Raw genomic sequence first — 6,000 nt, forward strand, 5'->3', positions numbered from 1 at the left:
TGGCCCGTGTGTATGAGCTGCGGGAGGAACTTAAAGTGTGTCTGACAAATGAGAGGTCCGATTACGCAAAACTGCTTGCAAGTGATGAGTGGTGTGCAAGGCTGGCATACCTGGCAGATATTTTTTGTCATCTGAATGAACTGAACACACGAATGCAAGGCCGAAATGAAAACCTGCTTACAATCACAGATAAAATAAATGGATTCAGATCAAAGGTGCAACTCTGGCAACAACGTGTGAAAAGTGGCAATTTTGAAATGTTCACACTCACCAAGCAATGGCAAGATGTTAACACTGCTGCATTGTGTGAGATAATAGTTAAACATTTAAAAACTCTTGAGGAGAAGATGTCATTTTATTTCTCTTCAGCCTCCACTGAATGCCTTGACTGGGTTAGGGACCCATATAGCTCAGCATCAGTTGGTGGAAAGGACATGACTTTACAGGAGCAGGAGGAACTAACTGAACTGAGACAAAACTGTGGTTTAAAGCTAAGCTTTGCTGATCTACCTTTGGACAGTTTTTGGTTGGCTACTGCCAAGGAGTTCCCCATTCTGGCAAACAAAGTTATTTTGACATTGCTCCCATTTTCCATGACATATCTGTGTGAGGTGAGTTTTTCAAGCCTGACTGCTATAAAAACTAAAAACAGAGAGAGACTGAGAGCTGTTGAGGAAGAGCTTCATGTGTGTCTTTCTTCGATTCCTGCCAGGATATCAGCTCTGTGTTCATCCAAACAGGCCCAGGTTTCACACTGAGTGAGTAGAAATATGAACGATTATAAAATACTTTTTGTTTGTGTTTATTTGATTCCTATTCAAGACACTTTGATGGGAACGACTTTATATGGTCAATATAGGCTACTGAGTTTCATTTTTTAACATTTTCTGCTGGTGGTGTGCCTCGTGATTTTTTCAATGAAAAAAATGTGCCTTAGCTCAAAAAAGGTTGAAAAACACTGGTCTAGACAATAGTAGAGGTGGTGGTGGCTGATGACTTTGTGGTTGATGGCTGATGAGACGAATGAGGCTGATTCTGATAAGATTTAATGGTGATGGGGAGGTGGAGGGTGCACACACTGCAGCATGAAAGGACTGCGGCAGAAATAGAATCGCATTTAAAATGAGAACCAGGAAGAACAAACGTTACTTTATTTCCATCCCATTCCAAGAACAGGATCTTTGACGGCCATGTCTGTATTTGACACAGTATTGTATTTGAAGCGCTATTGTTTGATTGTGAATCAGCTGTTGAACAGCTGATGACTCCACTGACAGCCCCTAACAAACAGCTAGTTACAGAGAGTGAGCATGTATGCAAGGAGTGCATGGCAGGGTGAGGAAGAAAGTTACAGGCTAAGCATGAAAAAGTATTGTATTCCTGACTGACTGAACTTCCACGAGAGCTTTATTTGTGATTTACAGAAACACTATGAAATTAAGCAGGGATTCAAATTTACAGAAAAACTGACAGCAACAGCCTCAGACCTTTCTTTCAATATTAATTGATTATAGCATTAACTTTATAAGCAGGCCTAAGAAACTTTAGGAGTGAACAGTGACATCTGGTGGCTTTAATTAGACATTGCAGCTAAGCGCCAATGACGTAGCATGTCAGCCTAACTCAATTAACCGCAAATGTCGAACAGAACATGATCTAAACACGGTAATTTGACACTTTGTGCAACTGTTATATTCTAGACAATAGCATAACTCAAAATACAGCTATGTTAGGTTCATTGCAATAACTTTATCACTTTATTGACACTTTATTGACACTATGGACACTTTATGGACACCACAGCTGTCTGCTGTTTTGCACATACAATCACTTGCACTAGATGTGCTCCCTTTATCTACTGCTCATTTTCATTCACTGCTGCTCATTATTATCCACTTCCTATTATTTTCATTATTATTATTATTATTATTATTATTATTGTTATTGTTATTTATCGCCGTCTCTTATATTTTTGTACTTATTTGCATGCCTAGTTATTTAAGTTTTTTAAGTTTAATTTTGAAATCTTTAATCTGACTCTTTCTCCTTGACTGCTGTAACACTGGAATTTCTCAATTATGGGATCAATAAAGGTGTATCTTATCTTATCTTATCTTAATAAAGGCCTGAAAAAAATGGAAAACAAGCATCAGTTAATGATGGTTAGCACGTTTGCCCTGAAGTGAAAGAAGAACAATATTCTTCAAACACTCAAAAGAAGAACAAACAAGAAACTACTTCTCTCAGTGTGTCTGTTATTCATTTAGTCACTCAATAAGTGGCTCTCTGTTCTGACACTACATAAGGTATCTATGGTGTCATATACTCCTGAGACCTTAACTTTGTTTGGCATACATTTTTTATTTGTCCTAGCTATTTTGGATCAGTAGGACCCGAAAAGTAAAAATAAAAAAACTCAACATTGTCAATATAATTAAGTCCCAGCGTCCTCAAACGCGCACTTCTGAATTAACAGCATCTCAGCTTGTTACTGTTGCTAAAATTGGTCCATTTTGTTGCCATATCAATTATTAATTATTAATCATAAATGAGAAAGTTTCAACCATAACATGTGGTCAGGTTTTGGACCTTGATGACTTTTGTGTTGGGATTGGCTCCAGACTGACTTGGCAGAGATGGCTGCCATCTTGTTTTTACATGGATTAGTGTATTGTGGTCTTACTATGTTACTTACTACTACATGGGTCAAAAAAGTGTCCATGAACAAGGACAACTGGTCTGAGTTAAGTGGAATGAAGTATAAGTTGCAGAGAACTCAAAATGTGATGTTCTCATATGAGGACTCAGGGTCTCAAGAGGATAAGGCAGGCAATATTTATATTGTGGCATTGGTCGTTTTACTTAAAGGAACCGTGTGTAAGATTAAGATATGATTTAGTGGCATGGTGAGGATTGCAGATCTGAACCAGCAAAACTTCTCCCTGTTAGAATTCCCCAAATGTTCATTGTTGAAGAGGTCAAACAGACCGTGTGATCTTGTCCTCTCTAAAACAAACAGACCCAGTAATTAAAACCAGTAAAAACACTGTATAAAGCAGTTTAACGCTATAAAATCTGAGATTTTGCAATGCTGCTTGTTGTGGAGGGGCTTATAACTAAGGTGGCTGATGAGAAAATGAGATTACCTCTAACTAGAGCCAGTGTCTGGTTTGTCCATCCTGGGCTATTGTATAAATATGGCAGTGGAACATGTCAATAGAGGAGGACCTGCGCCGCATGGATATATAAACAGCTCATTATAAGGTAACGAAAACCCAACGATTCTTATTTTCAGGTGATTATGTACTTAAGTCAACATATTTCCATTTCTGCCTATATATCTACTTAAATCCCACGCACTGAACATTTAACATCATTTTTCATCTGTAAACGATATGCATGATTTTTGTTGGGTTTTAATCCCTGATCTCTGTCCTGCTGGTTTCCAGTTTAAGTTTGTTTTACTTTGTTATTGCATATAAAGTCAACTGAGAGGTGGTTACTTCCAGGTATTGACTTTGTCATCTACAAGTCATGCATGCCACAGGTCAAATATACAAATGTAAACTGTAATATACCTGCACGTATCACCTCTGGAACGGCTGTGATGCATGTTTCATATTCACATGATACTGGGTTGATGGGCAAATATTGACTGAAAGCATAAAATAACCTTTTGTTATTTTAACTTCAGATAGAGTTGCTGGGCATGAACTTTTTTGGCAGTAAGAGAAGTCATGTTCAGCCACCTATGACTCCTTACATCCTGTTACATTACTGAACTCTGCTGGATCACATGGAGGTCTGGTCGCTCCACTGATGCGTTCAGATTCAAGTGCCATCTACTACCACTTAACATTTTTCTCACCACCCTTCCTCTGAGGCCTTTGTCTGTCTGCCTTATTCATGTTTGTTGAATGCTGACCTCAGTACACATGCTTCACCTTCCACCAGGCACTTCTACTTCCACTCCCTCTGGACAGCCCAGTGTTTGGCCTATTAGACATTTGTGTAAAATTGTGTCATAATCAGTCAATGGACCTTGATCTTTGACCTTCAACCACCAAATTCTAATCAATTCATTCTTGAGTTCAAGTGGACATTTGTGCCAAAATTAAAGAAATTCCCTTGAGGTGTTGTTGAGACACTCTGTTCACAAGAATGAGACAGATGCAAGGTTACAGTGACCTTTGACCATTACAATCTAATCAGTTCATTGTCAAGTGGACAACTGTGCCAAATTTGAAGAAATTCCCACAACACCTTGTTAAAATCTCACAAGAATGGGATGGATGGACATACGTACAGATGGGTGGAGAGACTAAAGTTGCCAAGCAGAAGACTGGTGGAGTCCTGTCTGTTTAAGAGTGCAACACATAAATAGAAATGTAATTTATTTTGGGGTTTTCTTTATCTCTTTATCTCTTTCTATGCTATCAAAGCGCATTTTTTATACAAGTACATTTACCTGAATGAAATGTCTTTAAAGTGACAGTACTTTTCAGTTGAGTGTATTCCAGTACTCTGAAAATGTTTTCAATATTCATGACTACGATTTTATTGATACCAGTGACATTATCAATTCTGCTTAACGGTGTGAGTCTCCATCGGTTCCCTCATTGATTCCTGATCCATTTTTTGTGTGGAAAAAAAGTGGGCCTACACATCTCTGAGCCTAAACACACTCATTTCCCCTACCTGTGCAGCAAGCGTGAGTAGGAGAGCCCATGGGTGATTCAAGTAACCTGAGAACGAGCTGTAACAACAGTCTGTCTGTCATTGTGTACAATGGATGAAATAAGATAATATTTGTACAGTTTTCCCTGGACGACAGTGGTTACTGCCAAACAATGGCTGAAGGTGTCAACAATCAGTCATGCAAATCGATCAAATGTATAAATGTGTCAGTTCCAATGTTGCCTTTCAGGCAATTCCTGCAGTTGCTGAGGAAGCTCTTTGACTGCAGTTGCGACTGAAGAATCTTTACTGGCTTCAGAACTGAAAGGATGGGAACACTTTTGGTTGTGGTGGGTCTGCTCTGCCTCTGTGGGGTCTCCATGAGTTACGGTAATAAATAACACCATTTCCTTACTCTGTGTAGCCACATATGTAAGTGCTGTTATGTATTTTACCACTTACTAAATTAGTCAAATTTAAGCCTATATGCACAGGTAAATGTTTATGTGTTCCTCTTTCCATTTGTTCATGAGTGTAGATTCATGTAGACAAGCGCTCCTGAGGGATGTGGATTTCCCAGGATCAGATATCAAACATGTCACCTCTCCTGATGCTGAGCACTGTCAGCTGCTTTGCACCCAGCACCCTGCCTGTCGCTTCTTTACTTTTCTTCGTCCAGACTGGAACAGAGATAACAGGTACAAAACTAGAAACTTATTACAGAGTGATTAAAAGGTGACATATGACATGACAATGAAAATAAATCAAAATGAAAGTTCTAACAAATACACAACCTTTGTCTAACCAGAGCTGCCCTTAAACTTTTGTCTACCTTGTTAAATGCCAATTGCTGACCTTGGTACGCCTGGCTCTGTCTCCACCAGGCAGTTCTTCTGCTACCTCAAGGCCTCTCCCTCTGGACAGCCCAGAGTTCAGAATACACTGCACGGTCACACCTCTGGCTTTTCTCTAAAACCCTGCAACCCAGACCCAAGTAACTGTACAACCATTTTAAGCCACCATGAAAACCATCAGCAATTAATATCATGTGGTAAAACTCCTCTTATCTCTCTGTTGGGCTGTACATCTGCTAGAGCCCTGTCTGCGTGGGGTGTATCATCATGTGGACTTCCCTGGGGCAGACTTCCGGACCTTGTTCACAGCAAACTATGAGGAGTGTCAGAGAGAATGCACACGTGATCCTGCCTGTCAGTTTTTTACTTTTATCAAAGGGAACTACAGAGATGAAAGGACCAGGTTAATTGATTGACTCCAGTATCCTCATCTGAGTTTACCCACAAAGGTGTAATTCAACCAGCAAGA

This window comes from Epinephelus fuscoguttatus, linkage group LG17 (genome assembly GCF_011397635.1).
Source record: "Epinephelus fuscoguttatus linkage group LG17, E.fuscoguttatus.final_Chr_v1".
NCBI classification, from domain to species: Eukaryota; Metazoa; Chordata; class Actinopteri; order Perciformes; family Serranidae; genus Epinephelus; species Epinephelus fuscoguttatus.